Source organism: Dermacentor variabilis, chromosome 1 (assembly GCF_050947875.1).
Source record: "Dermacentor variabilis isolate Ectoservices chromosome 1, ASM5094787v1, whole genome shotgun sequence".
In the NCBI taxonomy this organism is placed as follows: Eukaryota; Metazoa; Arthropoda; class Arachnida; order Ixodida; family Ixodidae; genus Dermacentor; species Dermacentor variabilis.
Window position 1 is genome coordinate 201,705,882 of NC_134568.1, and position 20,164 is coordinate 201,726,045.

The 20,164-nt window shown below is 48.5% G+C and overlaps 1 protein-coding gene and 1 pseudogene across 4 annotated transcripts in view; both read right to left on the minus strand.

Moving 5' to 3' along the window:
* The window catches only part of LOC142590961 (TOX high mobility group box family member 3-like), a 739,235-nt gene that overhangs the window by 203,210 nt on the left and 515,861 nt on the right, over nucleotides 1-20,164 (minus strand). The window lies entirely within an intron of this gene.
* LOC142574462 (uncharacterized) lies at nucleotides 12,095-12,664 on the minus strand (annotated as a pseudogene).

The following is a 20,164-nucleotide window of genomic DNA, read 5'->3' on the forward strand; positions in this document are numbered from 1 at the left end:
CAAATGTAAACTGTTGAGTTTTTACTGTTGAGACGGTCAAAATGTACCAATAACGCCGCGTTCAGCGTGGCGCAGTGGTGAGATGCTGGGTTGAGAAGCGTTAGGTCGTAAGCTGAAATCCCCGCCTGATATTTTCTTAATTTAATTTTTTTTTACTTTTCATTTCTTTCTAGTTTTACATTAACAAGTCTACATAGTCCTAAAGAGCTATCTGTCATTTTTTCAATAAAATATTTACCGAAAACTACAGGACGTCAGGCAACAGAACGTCCTAAAATACGACAGACTCAAGTTTACTGTTGTGTTTTAAATGCGTAAGCATTTCTATGCATACCCAACGAGAAAAAAGGCCCGTCCGTCTCGTAAGACGATCGCGTTCACGACAGGACCCGCAGCAACGAGCGAAATAACCTTCGTGCTGTCTCTGGCTTCAACGCGAACTAAGCGGCAAGAACACAGCACGCACGAAGCTATCAGCACTCGCCGCACTGTGTCCCTCCCCATCGCAGATCGCTTTCAAGATCGCTTTCGACTGCTGACGCACCACACGCAGCCGCGGGTGCCCCCTCACAGTAAGGGGGCACCCAAGCGTCATGTAGACTCCGCCCCCACCACCCATATCATTGGCAATAAATGTTTCTACCGCCACCCCACGCAGCCGCCACCGGAGTACGGTTGGTCACGTCTGGTAATGGTTTGACGCGGCTGGATAAGGCGCTAAAGAGCGATAACGGGTTATAATGATCGGAACGTCATCAGTGCACTTGGCGTCACCGCCTGCAGTAGTAGCCTTGCCTCATCAATTCACCTTACGCCGCCGTCCGCAGCAGGTCGTGTCGCCGTAGCGCTGTCGTTTATTCTAGTTGGATCAAGTTTTATAACATTGATAATGACGCCAGGCTGCGTGGAGGCGAGCAAGTGGCACAATGCTTACGCATACTTAGACAACTCGCAGAGGAGCTTCTGAGTGAATTTTTTTTTCAACTATATAGGTCTGCACAATTTCCACTGCGCCAAGTAGTCCTGGCGAGTTTGGCGCCGGTTTCGATTTCTATGACATCGCGTAGCTTGTTTATTTCTACGAAGGCTGACACAACCAAGTCGGCGTGAACGACGCATACCACATCCGCTTCGTCTATTACGACAGCGACTCGTTGCTGAAGCTCTAAGCCAAGTTTTGCGGCGGACCAGCACAAGAGACACAGCAACCAAAGACGCGGACTCCATTTCGCTACTTAAACGCGCCTATAAAGCGCGACAATCTCAAATCGGCCAAAACTCAACAGAACCCCAAGCCAAGAAAGAATAAATTATTAATTTTTAAGATATGTATAAAAAAACAATAAATGCCCATATTGATTCGCGTCTCTCCTAAAAACGCGCGCTTTATAGTAGATAAAAAATTATGCTCTTTATTTCTCACACTGGTATATATATAAACTGCGAGACTATTTGTAGCACTGGGAAGAATTATGATACGCAAAGCCAAATACTTTGTAAAGGTCCTTATTAATTACAGCTGACAAAAAAAGGGTTGTCTCTATTCCGGAGCCTCCCGATTTGGAAGCCAAAGTTGCGCTGAAGGGGCTAGGCAGTGCAGTCAGTTGTGTTGAAAGCTTGGCGTGTTCCACTCATACGACGTAAAAGAAGCAAGCAAAGTTTTCGGGATGCGTCCGTCCTTGACACTGAGATGGATTCCTGTATGTCGTCCTCACGAACAGTTCGGGCAGCGTCGTCGGCCGTCGGACCGCCCATGATGGCACAGGGGCTGGCAAGCCATTGAAATATAACTTTATGTCCCGTCTTGGTCAAGACGTGGTTAACCTCAGTTGTCTATGGTAATCCATGCCGTAGGGATGATGAATGAATGAATGGAGCTCAGTTAGTAGCTAGAGCACTGGTCTTGCCTTCAAATCTCAGACTACCGACCATTTCCATGACTTATAATATATAAATTATGGGGTTTTACGTGCCAAAACCACTTTCTGATTATGAGGCACGCCGTAGTGGAGGACTCCGGAAATTTTGACCACCTGGGGTTCTTTAACGTGCACCTAAATCTAAGTACACGGGTGTTTTCGCATTTCGTCTACATCGAAATGCGGCCGCCGTGGCCGGGATTCGATCCCGCGACCTCCGTGCTCAGGAGCCCAACACCATAGCCACTGAGCAAGCACGACGGGTCATTTCTATGGCTTGTCCTCAGTGATAAGACAAAGTGCCGTGCCAAGAGCTGGATGCATCCAGCAGACGTTGACATCATCCGGAGGGATGCCTTGAATGTGATGATGGCAACTATCGCAGAGGAGAGAACCAAACTGTACACGGTGACGGAGCCCCCAATATCTATATATGCTAATGGTCGGTTATCGCATGGTGTGTAAGAGGAAGAGGAGCAGGAAATTCTGTTTAGGAGCAGGGGATGGCTACTCAACCAATTTTTAAAAATTAACTTTTGGTATATCGTGAGGTGCCTACAGCAGCTATTGCTATCACAACCATCGTACTTTGCTATGCAGTGCACAAACGCATTGCAAGCCGCGCCGCATGCGCGGACAACAGCGATGATAACACTGCCTTCGGACAAAGCAAAGCGGTTCTTCTGCACCCCTCCCCTGCTGGCCAGCCGGATCACGACAGCACATACGCAGCATGCGGTCGTCGATGTCACCGGCCGTACTCAAATGCAGCGCCTTCGGGATGCTTGTCTGTGATCCACGTCGTGAGGAGCGCCGTCGGACCGCAGCGCGGATAGAGGCCAAAAAGTTATTCGTACCTCTGTTTCTCCAAAGGGAGCAGCAGTCGTCACCTACCTGCAAATAGAGAGAGAGAGAGAGAAGGCTAAAGCAAGACATTTACACCATTCGCGAGGTACTGATAACAAGCCGCATTCTATATCAGCTGCCACTGATATCACCATCACGTACATAGAAAGGAACTTCGCTTGGCGACGGGAGTTCCTCGGGCGGCTTCGAACAAGAAGGTTACTAATGAAGCAGAGTCTCTTCCACTTCTCCTTTTGTTACGCTGACATATTAATTAATTTCCTAGAAAAAAATTGGATAAGCTTTTACCAAGCGGAATAGAAGTTTTGGGTTTTTGCACAATGCCACGTGAAAATCTGTCTCGCTCGAGTGTCAGTATTCTGGCATAGGCGCTACCGTCAGAAACCGGTACGATGTCTAAATGAGCTCTTATCGACCAATGTTTATGTAGCTATTTTGCACTGAACGCACAAATTATATGCGCGCTCAAAAGCGTAAAGAGCGAGAGACAGCTGTCGAAATTAGCAGTAACAAACCTTACAGCGACCTCGGTCGTTGCTTTCCATTTCCGAGTTTCTTAACTGATATAGATATCGTAAAGCAAAATCAGTGTTCCAGCACATCACGGAGTATTTGTCGATAGTAACAACACTTTCGCTCTTCTATAGAGAGGCGCCAGTTCACGTGGTGGTGTGAGAGCGCACCTTGACTATTACCGTACAAATGTAAACTGTTGAGTTTTTACTGTTGAGACGGTCAAAATGTACCATTAACGCCGCGTTCCGCGTGGCACAGTGGTAAGGTGCAGCGAGTTCCTCGCAGGCACGGCACTTTTCCGGCGTCTAAAAGCAAGAACTTGCTCCGATTTATTTCCATGCGGCGCTAAACACCTTGCGATTTTTAGGATTGGAATGGCCTAAACGGAGTCGTCTAGACTCGCCATGGTCTTATCCATCTCAGTGTACCCGAGCTACCAGCAAACCGGACCTTTTCAACTGGCGAAGCAAAGTTTCTTGCACTGGACCACATGATCACAGCATCTCAAAGCCCTTTACAAGTGTGTACAGACGGGTCGGTGAGTGCACAAACTGATAACTGCGCAGCGGCATCCTGCATACACTCCCTTGATGTGACATGGTCAGTGCGCCTGGATCGCGTAGTTTCGTCTACAACAGTAAGCGCCGCAAATACCACGGCTTTGCGACAACTATATATACGGGCCTATCCTGCACGTGATCTCGTGGTGATGACAGACTAACAGTCAGCGTTACAATGATTACAACGTCGCCTACCTCGAGAGGAGTTTACAGGGAAAGCTCTGGCACTGATTAAAGATCTAATGAGCAAGGTAGTTAACGTAAAATTTCAATGGATCCCATTTCACGTAAGAATTGAAGGAAACGAGAAAAGCTGACGCTCTTGCCCGCCTAGCGCGGACACCTGTCCCAAAAGTGAAAGCGCCCGGCCTTTTTCAGAGCTCTAAAGATGCAATCCGTAATCACTTTAGGGCGATCCGCAAGACTCAACATCAAGCCTGTGTGACCCATGGACTTGTGAGGAAGCGACGCAGTTGTGCCGCATCAGAACCGACTCCACGTACACACCGACTTTGTTATTCAAGACTGGACGTTGTGCTTATCCGCTCTGTGCCTTTTGTGCATGGTGATATCGGCGACACTGAACATTTCATTTGGTTATGCCCGCAGTTCGACAAAGAAAGAAAATCGATGGTCGACAGCCTGTAAAGGGGTGGTCTTATATGCACAAGACCTTTGAAGACCTCGTTTTTCCCGAAGGGCCCGCGGCGATCAGGAAGAGGGTACAACGACTGCTGATTGTCTTCCCGCGAGAGAAGGGGCTCATCGACACCTGGTGACACATTCCTGATCTCAACTCATAGGAAGCTCAGGCGGAGTAATTGCCGGCTATGTATGGCAGGTTAACCCTGCCTGCTACATCATCACCACCACCACCACCACCAGATACGTTCCAACATCTCATATACAGGGAACGTAAATAACGACTCATCTTCCCCGTGACTGAAAGATCCTCGAGCCGCATCGATGTAGTATGCACACAGATTTTTGTACAAACGAAGTGCTTTTAAATCGATCGATCTCGCCACATTCCGAGCGCACGTGCACGTTCCCTGCCGGAGCCAAGTAGTCCACGCCGCGTTTCCGCTGTACCTGCATTCCAGGTAACCTTGAGGGGGATGCCGAAGAGCAGGCAACTGTGTGTTTTTCTAATGAAACAGTAGGGCGAAAATGAAAGGGGGAAGGGGGCGGGGAGGGTGCGTTTCCCCAACCCTTTCATATTATATAAATTTTCATACAGCTGCTCGTCAGCTAGCCAAGAACTATACGCTAATCGGCGCGGTTCGAGGTAGCGCTGGCATAGTGAGACTCGTCGTGACATCGTCTATTGGCCGGCGCCATCGCTGTCATATCACTTTTTTTCATCACGAATGGCGAGCCTCGTACTTGCGAACCGCTGTTGCGTACGAAATGCTTGATGAATCGAGGCCTCTGTCTAATGATTATTGCGCGTTTTCTTTTTTCTCACCGGACGATAGCAGTCTTGAACTTCACGTCAGCCTTATAAGGGTAAAACGGGCGATCCGATGACTTCCCGTCGTAACGAACACATCGATGGGTCCCTATGGCGACATGAACACCGGGTGGGGCGCCCGCACTTGTTCCGCCCGAAGCGAATTACAACATAATTCAGGCAGCGCTCATTAGCCAGTGTCCCTGAGAGTGCAACCAATAGGCTTTTTTTTTTCCCAGGCCCAGTTTGAAACTTCGCCATCTTCCAAGGGCGTAAACATGCGCGTCGCAAAACGCGAGCAAGGCCACCCGAGGCCTTTACAGACAGCCTCTTCCGAGGGAGAACAGGCGCTGCACAAGGACGTGCGGTGTAATTATTCAAGTTCAGCGATTAAAGGAAGGTTGTGTGAATATATTCGTACTGCGCTAAGCACTTCATTCTATCATACAGATTCCCCGTTCGTCGGGTCTTACCTACAGGAAGCAAGGCTGATGTTAATGCAGAAATAACCTTGCTTTAAAGAGGTAATCACATTTGAGAGTCACTACGGCAGGTCTACAGAGGGAAGGTGCACATCAAACAGCTCTGTTAGGAAAACGCATCGTGCCTCGTGAACAAAGTAGGCTCTCTAGAAGTGCCGGCAGGTTAACGAATAGCCGGCGTCGGTGAGGCAGGACGAGCTAGTTTTTTGTCGCAAAGAAATTGACAAAAAAGAAACAAAGTTCAAAGGCAATTGAACTTAATTCGCAGTAAGCAAACAGCACGTACACAGCCCTATTTACAGGATACGTGCTGCTTACTGCACACATCCTAACAAGATCTACAGACAGCTGTGACTCCGAGTGCTATATACTTTCGGACACGCTGATAAACTACTATGTACGACAAACTACGACGCCAGCCACAGTAACTAAAACCTAAATAAAATATCACAGTTAAGCCTGTCCATCGCTAAATTTGCTAGCGAACACCCTAAATTAAGCTTCCCGAACACATCCGACCAATCCAATCCAAAGCAAGCGCTGTGGACACCTCATGATTCGTAAACAAACGAAACACCTTACCTCACGTGAGTTGTGTTCTCCCTCCAACCAAACCATAACCGAGTAAGCCGACATTAGTGCCATTGTGACCGGCAACAACTAGACGCAATCGGGTCGAGTCAGAAGGCAGGTTGACTCAGACCAACTCGCCGAGACGATCTGGGTGACTTGCATCGCATCTAAAACATCACGCGATGTTAGATACGCGACGCAGAGCGTCGATACGCGCAAACTATCCAATGCGTAAGCATTTCTATGCCTATATAAGGAGGAAAGACGTCCGTCCGTCCATCCATCACGTAAGGCGATCGATTTCAATATAAGGCCCGCAACAGCGAGCGAATTAACCTTCGTGCTGCCTATCACTTCTACGCGAACTAAGGGGTAATAACACAGTGCGCACGAAGCTATCAGCACTCGCTGCACTGTGTACCCATCGCAGATCGCTTTGAAGGTCGCTTTCAACCGCGGACGCACCACACGCAGCCGCCGCCGGGGTGCGACTGGTCACGGTTGATAATGGTTATAAGCGTATGCATAAGGCGCTAAAGTGCGATAACGGCTTACAATGATCGGAACGCGATCAGCTTAGCTGGCACCGCCCCCTGCAGTAGTTTGCTTGCCTCATCAATTCACATTGCGCTGCTGTCCGCAGTAGTTTGTGTCGCCGCAGCGCCGTCGTTTATACAAGTCGGATCAAGTTTCAAAACATTGATAATGACACCGGACTGCGTTGAGGTAAGTGGCACATTTTGCGCATACTTAGACATACTACAGGAGTTTCTGCGTGAATTTTCATTGCAGCTGCGTTGCATTCGACCAGGTGTCCCGACATGTAGCAGTTGCATCGTACCGCGCCATGTGTCAAGAGATGTGACATGTGCGCCGCGTAGCCTCGTTACCTGTGTTTACTCTTCGGTGCACGTTACGGCGCCTCCTCGCAAGGCACGATCCGCTGCTGAAGAAGTGAATCGTAGACCTGTGCGCGCGGCTGCAACCAGACAACGTCGGGCTTAGCAGACCGCTGTGCAGAGAGCAGCACAGGCCGCAGCTCACCGTCGATGGCGGGCGCACAGTTCAGTTTGTTCTCGTGAAAACGACGCAAGAGACTTCGCTGCGAAGAGTCTCTAATGCGTGCTGCCGAAAATGGAGCTCCTATGGAGCCGCTTCTCCAGCTTACGCTGTGACTGTGCTGCGTGAGCTGCGCAGGCCTGTTAATTTCTTTAATGTCACTTTACTAAGACACGAATACACAAGCATAACGCATAAAGGCGTCATAAGGCAACAGTAGACAGGTTGTGATGTCGCTCGATAGAGCAGGGTACCGACAATGTCGCCGACGGAGTAATAAGCGGTCTCAAAAGCAGCTGCTGTAAAATAGAAAAGCGCAGCGCCAAATCTATAGCGAGAAAACGCAGGCGAGAAAAAGACACCCCGAAAAATAAAACGCAGCACGTGCGTCGCAGAAGCCCCAGGAATTCCTCGCGCTGGCCAGACGCGAAGGCAATCTCTCTCTCTCGCCCGAGAGACACTCACGACTTTTTCGCAAATGAAAAAATCATGAATAAAGACGAGAACATTAAGCTACAATCCTCCCTTCGCGGGGAGCACGATCGACTGTAGACTGCAACGAAACAAACAGAGAAAAAGTTAAATAACATGGAAACGTGCGCATGAACACCAACACAGCAGTTTTGTCCGCGGGAAGCGCGGGAAAAGAAAGAAAAAAGAGTGACCTCCTCCTCTTCTAACGCGGAGTCCCAGACGCAGAAAGAAAGATAAAAAGAGCTGAGATAAAAAAGGATGTAGTAACTTAGAGTTGAATGCTGCGTCCGGTATAACAAAGGTTGCGGTGTGATTCTTTGTGTGTCCCTCCGGCCACGTCTTTGACAGCGCACGGGAAATGATCTCGCGGACCACCAGCCACGAAAAGTCAATGCTAACATGGTAAGCTTAAAACAGATAAAAGTGCCTCGCAGAAACCTAGCCATATTTTATATATATATATATATATATATATATATATATATATATATATATATATATAATTTTGACGTGATCCCTGGAATAGCAACAGCAAGAGATGCAATAGGCGCATCTGCTGCTATATATATATATATATATATCATTTACGAATAACCGATGATTTCTTGGGCGGGTAATGTGAGCGTCTTAAATACGAATTTCGAAATAGCGGAGCGCCTTAGTATGAAATATGACGCTTGCTTGACACGAAACGAATGAAGCCTGCATTACGGCCCTTCTCTGAAAGTCAGACCAGCCTATAAGGTAAATTGCAGGCGCTACAGTATAATTCACGTCCCTCACTCCGTGTTGGGCGTCACAACAATTCTATTGGTTGCATTTCTCTCCGTTTCGTAAGCATCCGTGAATGGCCCTCGCACGCCGCTGTTTATGCAGGAGTAGGAAAGTTGGCACGGCGAGTGACGAGATGGTATGAAAAAGAACACGAAACCTGGGGCCCTATAACGTAAAACTATTCCAATATGTTTCTATTCCAATCTCCTGACGTCAAATTTGCGTAACCACCAACGCAAGCACCGGGCGGTCACCCGCAGGGTTGTCTGAACAGACCAATCAAACGCTCTCCTCGTTCGTAGGAGGTCACTTTTGTTTGCTTGAAAAACGAATAATATTGCCTACACTGAGCGGCTTGTCGTATCTAATTGGCTGACAAGAGGCGAGGAGAACGCTCAAGTGGAGGGGGATTCGATGGGGCCGAACCACTGCACTGAAAGTCGATAACCGGATGAAGAGGGTGATGCCGGCGTCTACAATTGGTCGGCTTTCCCTTACTTAGCTTCTGGTGGCTGGTCGAAAATCGCGGCGGCATGCAACGGAAGCTCAAGAATGACGCTAAAACGGACCCTCAGCAAAGAATAGTTGGCAGAATGAGGGGGTAAACGTGCCGAAAGGGCTCGAAAACGTTACACGGCAACGCAAGAAGTTTTATTATACGGAAATACACCCATGCGCTCCGGCAGGTGCGAGTAGCCAGCGTCTGAGCGATCTGCGGCAGCCATCTTATATTCCTTTCGGAACGGGGCAGCCTGCGGCTATTCCGAAGCAAATTCAGTTTTGTTCGGCATATTAATGCATCTTTATCGCGTACACGTCACTTTGACGCGTTGAGTTCTTGCGGTTTTGTGACGTCGCGTGACAGGTAGGTGAAGTGGGTGCAGCCCGAAAACTTTTTACCAATAGCCGTGGGCTAATGGCGAAAAGGGGTCGAATCAGAAATAACTCTTTTTCTTTTTTCTGTCAAATCATGCATAATCAGTGTGTACACATCATATCAGATGGGGAGGTATCGCGGTTTTCGTGACGTCGCGTGACAGACAGGTGAAGTGGGGGTGGTCGAAAAAAGTTTTTGACCAATCGTGGAGGGCTGATAGCAGAATTGGAATAGAAAATTTTGGAATAGTTTTACGTTATAGCGCCCCTGAATTATTCTTCTTGTCTCCTACAGGGTAATCTTCCTGTATGAGTCAGAACATCGTCTACATAACAAAGATAGCAACAGTGGAAGCTGTCGCACTTCGCACTCCGTCCCATTCCTTGCAGAGTAGCATGTATACGAACAATACACGCTGGTTAACCACTCAGTTTTTCAATAAAGAGCTTTCCCTCTCATTCGCACACAGAGCTCCATCTTTTCACGACGTAGTACAACACGGGTAAATTAATGTGCACAAGCTCCGCCATCATCATTATCGTCGGATCCACCAGCATCATCGGAGCTCCGGCATCGGAGCCGGCAGTCGAAGAAGGAGAGGACGAAGAGTCTGGAGAGCGCGAGCGGTGGTTCGAAGCTCCGTGGGCGCTCTGCAGGGCGCGGCCTGCCAGGACTGGGGCCTGCTGGCGTGGACTGAGGGACCGCGCGGCCTCCACATTGGTGCCCGCAACGTGGGGCCCCGGCTGCGTTCCGGGACGGACCATGATCGTGGGGAAGGCCGGCGGAGCCCGTTCCACGGCCAGTAGCGACCCCTGCCTGGTCTGGCGCGTGACCATCTCTGTGGTGCGAGCTGCAGCTCTGGCGTTAGCTGAGGGCCGCTTCTGGCACCTCTTCCTCTGTCACCGTCATCGGGTCTGGCATGCGACAAAGGGGCGGAGCGGTCTCCTACGCGCTGCTGAAGCTCCCGACGCCACCGTTGGAGAAGGGACCTGTCGGCGCGGTTACTGCATCAACACGACAAGTTGTCGAATCACGGAGACCACGCTTGGCTCGAAACTTGGCGCTGCGGCCATGTCCAGCGACTCGGAGACGTTGGAGAGCGACGACGACAGGACCGTTGACCGCAAGGGAGCCGCCGAGGCATGCAAAGGCAAGCTGTAGAAGAAAATCGCTCGGAAGAAGCCCTCGTCGGGTGGCGAAGCTGAGGACAGGAACGGGGCGTCGTCCTCGTGAGCTGAGAACCTCATAGGCGCTTGAGGTCGGTTGCCAACAGTAGTGGAAGCGGCACCGTTCGAGCGACGACCATCATCACCTGCGATCTTCGCGTCCTGTTAACTGCATGCTGCGGTGCCGTGTGGTCTCTGTGTGGTGGAATGGCAGCGAGCGGGCGGCTGCTACTTCCGACGACCTCTGCGTGCACTCGTCCGAACGAGGTAGAGGACGAAGACCAGACCAGGTATGTTGCCGGGAATGGTTTAGGGCCTTCTGGTTCCTGCAAGACCTCGACAACTCGGAGGTTCCACCACCTGGTCCGCCGCATCTTAGCAAAGCATATGTCCGGGAAGACAGCCAGGTTTAGGCCATCGGGTTCCTGGAAAACCTTGGTGACTCGGACGTTGCCTGCTCCACTGATCCTCGTTCGGTGCAGCATTTTGCAAGGTTTGCCACCGCCGGAGATGCGGTGCCGTCTCTGCAAGCCGCCGTGTGACCGTGCCACCGTCGCCTTCGCAGAGGGAGGGGCAGTATGGGAACTCCGCCATCATCACCGGAACCATTGGCATCATCTCGCTGCTCACAGTCTGCAGCAATCGCACAGCCGAACAGTAAACAAACACAGGGTCTCTGTCTCACCGCCACAGACTCGTTTCTCCAGAAAGTCCAGAAAACGCTGACGGAGCATGGCAACAATTGCGAAATCCTGCAGACTGTACAGCGCAGTGTCGCCGTAGCAGTGCTACCCTCTACCTCTATCCCCACAAATCACCCTTCGTGTTGCCAAAGAGACTCCAGTAACATCCGTAACGCGCATGGGACTGTCTGCCTCCAGCAAGGAGCTCCCAAGATACCTGAAACTAAAAACCGAAGCAGAAGACGGCACAGGTGCACCCTGGCTGACAACGAGCTAAAGAAAAATTCTGGACAGGCGGTGCCCTCAACACCAAACATGGCGTCCACTTGAAACGTAGGCAAAATCCTGCGCTCCCGAGCCACTTAGTGCGTCGGGCAGTGGCGTGTATAAACAATGCGGCATTGCAACAGCAGCAACAGCAGCAGTCGAGGCAGTATAAGCAGCAGTAATCTCGAGTGGTGGTTGTGAACAGCTGGCGTGCAACAAGCCAGAGCAGGAAGGGTAGAAGAGGATAGAAGAGGGTTGTGGTGGTGGTGGTGGAGGCGGCAGCAAGGCTGTTGTCGCCAGCATTGAGACAACATGTTGGCGTGCAAGAATGCTGGTGTGCAGTGGAGCAGCGGAAGAGACTCGGGAGGAATGAGCTGAGTCATTGCCGAGGCTTGTCTACAGGAGGGACTGCTGCTGCGGTCGGTCGAGGCTCCTCGGCGAGCAGTGTGCCACGCAAAACTCGCGGCGGTGTGTGGCATTAGCGGCATTCCCACACCTTGACCGTCTCTTCGACGCTTGCCGGTCCCCACGTACGGCGCCGTGCGGTGGAAATCGAACGAGGTGCAAAAGTGTGAGTGTGCCTCGAGGGCCTTGCAGCAGCGCTCCCAGACGCGCAACGTCTTGTCATCCGAGCAGCTCAGCAGGTGCTTGCCGCCGGGGTGGAACTTGACACCACGCACACAGTTGTCCTGGCACACCAGGGTGAAGATGGCCAGGCCTGTGCTGACGTCCCACAGTTTGATGGTCTTGTCCCGTGAGCCAGGAAGGGTCCCGTGCCCTGGGCCCTGCCAGTACCGCTGTCAGCCGGCCGCCTGTTGCTGTCTCCACTGGCGTTGCCGCTCAGGTGCGGGTGGGCGCTCTCGGGCGCCCACGTAATGCGCTCCGACACGTGGTCGTCGTGCTCCCGAAGCTCCAGTTTGCACTCCTTGGCGCCCACCACGCACACACGAACCGCCGGGTCATCATTGGAACAACCGGCCAGGAGGGAGTCATTCGGAGTTTACTGGAACCATGCGCACAAATCCGAAATATGTGCATCACAAGGATTGCGACAAAAGAGCTCCCCTGTTCCATCGCATAGGACCCTCAAGTAAACGCTTCTAACACGCGTTAAATGTAATCTAAAATGACATTTTATTTATTATTACTATTATTACTATTATTATTACTATAAGTATTACTATATTAATATTATAACATTATTATTACTATTATATTATTATTATCATTAAGCATGGACGTTCGGCGAACAGGACACTTGGGTGACGACATTGCACTAACATTATTATTATTATTATTATTATTATTATTATTATTATTATTATTATTATTATTATTATTATTATTATTATTATTATTATTATGCCGTTTTACGCGTCAAAAGCACTTTCTGATTATTAAGCACGCCGCAGTGGATTACTCTGGAATTCTTTGACCACCTGGGGTTCTTTAACATGCACCTAAATCTAAGTACACGGGTGTTTTCGCACTTCGCCTCTATCGAAATGCGGCCGCCGTGGCCGGGATTCGATCCCGCGACCTCGTGCTCAGCAGCCCAACACCACAGCCACTGAACAACCACGGCGGGTATCGGGTATTGCGCTTAGGCAACGTCTTAGGCAAACGAGACGTGAGATACATAGTTGCCTTTCCGACCGCATGTTATGGTCCAATTTTTTCAGTATGCGATGTGATGATCATACCACTTCATGAGGGACACGTAAGCCTGCGCTCGCGCTGTCACCATGTGGCTGGCATCTTCTGTATTGCGAGAAATTAAACCTCCACGCACACAACGCGCAACTGTGAGATTCCAGTTTATTGAAACTATGGAAAACATATTGATGAAACATTGATGAAATCAGAAGCGACCTGCGCAAGGAAGCGAAAATTACCGAAGCTCACTCGGTGAGCTCCCAAGTGCTTGAATGTACAATATACCCAAGGAAAGTAACAAAGGACACATATTTTCAGCACTAAGGGAAAAAAAAAATAAACACTACATATAGCACTCCTGGCTGGAGGAAAAGTCGAATATTGCTGTTGAATTTCAAATGAACCAATTTCACACAGAGCAACACGTACTGCCTGTGATTTCCCTAACCTGACAGATATCACGATTAGAAGTCGCTCACCAACTAGTGTCACCAGAATTTCACGTCAATAATCCGCCGAATTTATAATAAGTCTCAACAGCCTTCCCTGCATTTGGAGAACGTCTGTCAAAGTACGGCTTTAGGAAATGCATGCACCATCATTGTGAATTCTAACTGATGCCGCATATTACTAGTAATTTCTTTTTTTTTATGTAATCGCTTATTGAGGCATTCCTACCGAAGTTTCAGCAATAACAGTGTATATTATTGTTGCTTTACTTATCTTTTCAGTCAGCATTTTACAATCTACTAAATGTTATATATATATATATATATATATATATATATATATATATATATATATATATATATATATATATATATATATATATATATATATATATATATATATATACGCCAGCAAGCTATGCTCACAGTGGAAAGACCTTGCACCAATGAGCTGTACCAGGTGTTCCAGCGAACACTTTCAAAAATTTTTAAATATTGCCTGTGGCAGATAGTACAATTCTAGTACATGGGCTGGTCTGCTCGAGGTGACGGACATTACTTGCACAAAAAGTTTAAATGCATAATTGACTAATTCTCAAAAATTCACTAATTAAGTTTTTAACTAATTACATTACGGCAGATATTGCAATTTACAAATTATAGCCCGGGGCTTCGCGAGGCGGATCCACTTGGAACCAATTCTCAGGATGACACCAGTTTCGAGATATTTATTCCGGAATTTTGCGGAGAAATGCATGGGCGTTCCACTTACTTTTCTGCTTCAATGCATAAAACGATGTTTTGTTAAGAAAGTAAGTGGAACGACAGTGCATTTTTACCTCGAGTTTGACGGCGCATATCTCTTAAATGGTGTCATCCACACAATCCTTTTCAAGTAGATGTGCCTTGCAGTCTTCGCATGAGCGTCTTTCCTGTCTTGTCTCCTTTTTACGAACCACTTCTGCGCTCCCCTTTGCAAGACAAGTATAAAACATTTTTGAAAGTGTTCGCTGAAACACCCTGCATACTAGCTGTTACGTTTGATGCAGTGACAAGGCGGCCACATTTCATTTGTGCCTACTTGGTGTTTGAACAGAAAAACATAGTTATAGGCCCTAAACGGTGATATGTCGATGTCAAAGACTTTCACACCTGCTTACAAAAGCTCGAGACTTGCAAACACTCTGATTTAGACAAGCGGATCAAGGGTCGGCAGAAGCTGAGCAAGGCTAACGCAGCCTGTAACTTCAGCACTGCGAACACTACCACCGATCCGACACTTATTTGGCAGACAAGCAAAGTACGCAGTAGACTAAGTGAGCAAAGCTGTTGCTTCGTCCTCTCGGTTAAATAACGCCAATAACGGCGCTGGCCAGCAGGCGTTTGTGGAAAGGAAAGAGCAGCTGACACTCGGCCAGAGCGGGCTGCACAATGACGCCGCCGCTCTCCCACACGACCACGGGAGATGAAAACGGGTGAGGGACGCAAGGCGGAAATCCCCCCTCCCCCCTCCCCCCCCCCAAAAAAAAGACACTGCTGGAACCAGTCTAGCCTGTGGAGATTTATAGCACAACGGAGGCCAGCCGAAAATTGACACAGGCATACATATACATCGAAAAAAAAAAGTTACACGAGCGTTCACACATTCTGGCGTTGTTTGGACACATTGTGTAGGAAATTAATTTTAAAGCGAAAACTTTATTGGCCACGAACTTGCGATTTCGCCGTGGCGGTGCTCCGAGGAGGCACATGACGTCACAACGAACGCCTCGCCGCGGATATTTCTCTCTCTCTCGCTCCCTAGTCACTACTGCGCATGCGCCACTAGTAGCACCGAGCCACAGGTGTTCCGCCGCTGCGCAGCGCCGCGCCTTTCCGCCGCCGCCGTTAGGTATGACGTCAGACCACGTTCCTCGTCGTTGCGCTCGCCTCCGCTCGCTTCGCCAGCTGCGTCGCATGCCTGATAACATGTGGGAGGATTGAAAAGGAGAGCTCGCGTGCACCGCAACCACAGTTGAGGCGGCAGTATGGACGGCGACAATTCTGATAAGCAGGAGGAGGCCTGGAATCGACATCGGAAAGAGATGAAGAGGCAACGAATCGCCCGCCCAGGAAACAGATGAACAGCGCCGAACGACTGGCTAAACGCCGCAACACAGCTAGACAACCAGACTAACCTAGACTTGCAATCAAGATTAACCAAGCCTTACCATGCTATGCCTTAACTTTCGCTACGTGTATCCTGGCATAGCCGAGCTAAGACACTGCCAATTTTTTTAACTATTGTAAATTCAACGTTTAGTTGGAACCGTACCTAAAGCAGGTGCGATTTTGCTGCAGCCCGATTACCGGGAAATTTATTAGCGTGCACGGGAGACGAGTGACTTCGGTGGATGTTGTCATCCTGTACGTTCGTCCAATGAAAGGCGGCGAAATGAGCCAAGAGAATAGCGAAAGCAAGCTGACCGTCACTTTCTACGCGTACTCAATTATCAGGACACATTTCTGCCCAAGAAGTTTCGATACTAAATGAGACTGCAGCATCGCTTGAGATAGAGAGGCTCCTGTATCGGTACAAACCAAAGGTATACAGGGTGTCCCAGCTAACTTTAGCCAGAGTTTAGAAGTATGCGAATGCCACGTAGCTGGACAGGACCAAGCTAAAGTTGTTTGCCGTCGTTTGGAGACACTCAAATTATTTTTTCATTCTGCCTAATTAGATAATTTGTCTTAATTACTCAACTTCTCAAATATCGTAATTACATTAAAGGTGCCAATGAAAAAATTCTAGAGCGACATGCGAAACTCACGCTACAGCTTTCTGCTGCTCAATACGTGCTACATAAAAGTGTTTTTCCGAGCGTGAAAGAAGCCCGCGAATACACGCGAAGTGCCCCGAGCGATCAGTCGCGCGGCAATTTTGCGTGAATTTGCGGGCGTCCGTCACGCTCGGAAAAGCTTCCATGTAGCACGTATTGAGCAACAGAAAGCTGTAGCGTGAGTTTCTCATGTCGCTCTAGAATTTTTTCATTGGCACCTTTAATGTAATTGTGATATTCGACAAGTTTATGAATTAATTAAGACTAGTTATCTAATTAGGCGGAATGAAAAAGAAAGAGTATCTCCAAGCGACGGAAAACAGCATGACCTTGGTTCTGTCCAGATACGTGGCATTCGCATATTTTTAAACTCAGGCTAAAGTTGGCTGGGACACCCTGTGTATAATTACTCTACTCGAACGGCTGCGGCACTTACAGGCAGTGCTCTACTCTTCGTTGCGGAATATCGTCTTGGAGACTGGCCTACAGCACCAGAATATTATCACGGATCACGCTTACCCTCTGCCCTGCTCCCTTCTCGCAAATGAGGCCATCTTCTGAAATTAAAGATGCACACATAGCTTAATCTCAGCTTCGAATCCCGTGAAGTGCCTGGCTACGTTACTGGCACCACTTAAGCCACAAGCGCGTAAATCTGACTTTACGGGGAACGCTGGATTTCGAAACAAAGCTGCCAACAAAATCGAAATGAAGACACTGATACGACTCGCTCGCATCCATGCCAATCGCATTTTGGAATTATTTATTAATGCCAATAATTTCAGACTGCGCTTTACGTCACAAAGTAATGCATGCACTTCGAGAGATGGTTTAGTGTAACGCTGTGGATGAATTTCTGCCACCCGGGGTTCTTGTACCGCAAACTAACAACGAGCGTTTGCACTCTGCCTGTGTCGGATTGCGGTCGCGTATCGAACCAGCGACTTTCTGCTCGGGAGCAATTATGCCACAATAATTATTTTATCGGCTTAGTCAGCACACCCGTGCTGCTCCCTATAGCCTCCAACACCAGCCTTTTCAAATGCAAGACGCAGTAGCCATGATGCGAACACGTAAAAAGAGCCGGTCTTTGTGTCATCGGGAAAATGCAAAGATGGCGCTTCCGAGGTGTATTTCTTAATCGGTTAGGCACCCACAGCCTTACTTCACAAGCGACAGCGAAAAGGCGCTTCCTACGAAGGATGTGACTAATACATCGCAGAACGCTGCGTACCATACGCTTAAAGGCACGCAAGTATAATGACGCGAAAACAAAACCGAAGCTGGTTACTTATTTCTAACTCATCAGGAAAATAACTGGGCCGCCTGACCTTTACCGACCGCGAAGCACAGGTGTACTCACAAGCAGGACGGAGCTCGAAATACGCACTACAACAAAGTTGTAACATTTAAAATAAACGTGCCGCTACTGCAAAGTAAAGGAAGCGTGTCATCGCGTAGATCGAAATTGCAGTGCATGCCGGCCCGGGACCGGAGCGTCTGCGCTATATTATTAGAATGGGCCCGCTTTCTGTAGACACAACAAGGATAAAGAAATATAGTACACATACACGAACATACAGTAGAAAAGTCAGGCGAATAAAGCACGACACAAAAGGTCACCGAAGGAGAAACGGAAATGAAAGAGACGAGCGAAGCAATGGGCGAAGGAAATTAGTCGACCTCTTTTCATTTCCCGCCATTGCCCGCACATTCAATATATCACTCCGAAGGACGAACTAACCCGGGCTCACAAAGCCTGCAAATTACGACAATCGGCCCATGGAAGCGGGGAGGGGAAAAAAAAATGGAGGCCGCTGAGACAAAAAAGATGAAGCAAGAAAGAGAGATGAAAGCGCGGGTTGGCCTTAATAACGCAAAGAAAATCGGACAAAAAGAAAAAAGGGCTCCCTTCATCGCCTCTCCCGTCGGAGTGGAGTCGATAGATGAGCCTGCCAGCGTCTACAGACCGTTATGAAACGACCCGGGGAAAGGCGGGGGGGAAAAAGAGAGAAATATGAGTGTTCTTCTGTGCAGGTGCAGGCAGCGTGTATATAACATGACGAGCACAATGGGGCCCGGCGGTTTGTGTGTATGGCATTAGGAAGATTAACGGAAACCAAGAGCAAACAATAGCACACAAGTGGGAGGCCTTTTATGCAGGATAAGCACGCTGCCGACGAGATAAGGAGGAACCTTGCTTATTTTGGGCCGAGCAGGTAGTGCAAACCAAGAAATGACAGACGAGTGAAAAGGGCTGGAGAACTCTGAAAAACAATACAAAAAGTAGGAGGCCCCAAGAATGAAGCAAGCGCCGCCGCTACTCTGTAGTGAAATACGTGCTCCAATTTTCGGCACCAACAAAAACAAGGTAGCGTAAGGGCGCTGATAGGTCGATATTTCGTGATAGGTGGCTAGTTTGTTTCGAAAAAGGAAGGGGAATAATAAATAAATCGATGCGCACGCTAAGAATGTGTTATCGATAACGTTGTACTATAATTACATCCATCGATGAAGTATTTATGCGAAAATGCAAGAAAAAGAAAGAACATGCAGCGGCAATACGTTTAAGCGTTGCTCAGTGGAGATAAGTTCGTGTAAAAACGGAACAGACGCGAGACGACAGTAGACATGTAATTGCTAAACTGAAGGACTTCGACACAGCTGTGCAGTTGAACTTGCTAATGAGTATGTGGAAGCATTTTACGCATGTGCGTCACGTGCGTCATTAAGGGTGGCTTTTCTACTAGTTCAAAGGAAAACTAACTATAAGCCGCCATAATTATTTTTTGCCATTATTGCGTAAAAGTGCACGTTAGCTTTTATTGAAGAAATAAAGGCCACAATGAAGACTAACTACAGCCTACAAAGAGAAAATATGACAGCAAAAATGCACTACTTCATTTTTACACAGAAAAAAAAAACGAGGAACACAGAAAACTTACAGAATAACTGAAGGAGCAGAGGAACACTGGCAATGCCTATTTGGCTCGATGCATTGCAAGAGAGAGAGAAGGGGGAGGCGGGGGGAGGGGAATGAGAGACCAGCGTTCATTCTGCGTTAGACGCCCTATTTCGTTTTGAACGAACTCGATCTAGCAACAGAACTTGCTGAAAGACGTTTCCCAATTGTCGGGGAAAAAAAATTCAAGAACAAAGAATCCAACAAATCACCTATTTGCTGGTGATAATCTCGAGACCCAACCGGGAAAAGCGTTTGCTCTGAAAGATATGAAAAGGCGCACTGACAAGCTCTCGTGTACTCGAACTGGAAAGCATTAACTTATTTTTCAACAACTGAGTCATTCGGCTTTACTAAAATTAGAGTATTCGCGCCGGCTCGAAAGTGAGCTTTCGTCCTGGATTGTCAGAGTGACACCTGACTCGAACAAATGAAGACAGGCTTTCAAAGCCGCATTCAGATCTGCGAACCCACTGCCGCAAAACGGATAAGCCGAGTTCTCGGGCTGAAATTTATCTGCCACGCTCACATAAACGCGACCATGCCGGTTTGATTCAAACGTCCTACTAGAGGCCCACACAAGCTGCGTTCGCCCTGATCCGACAAAG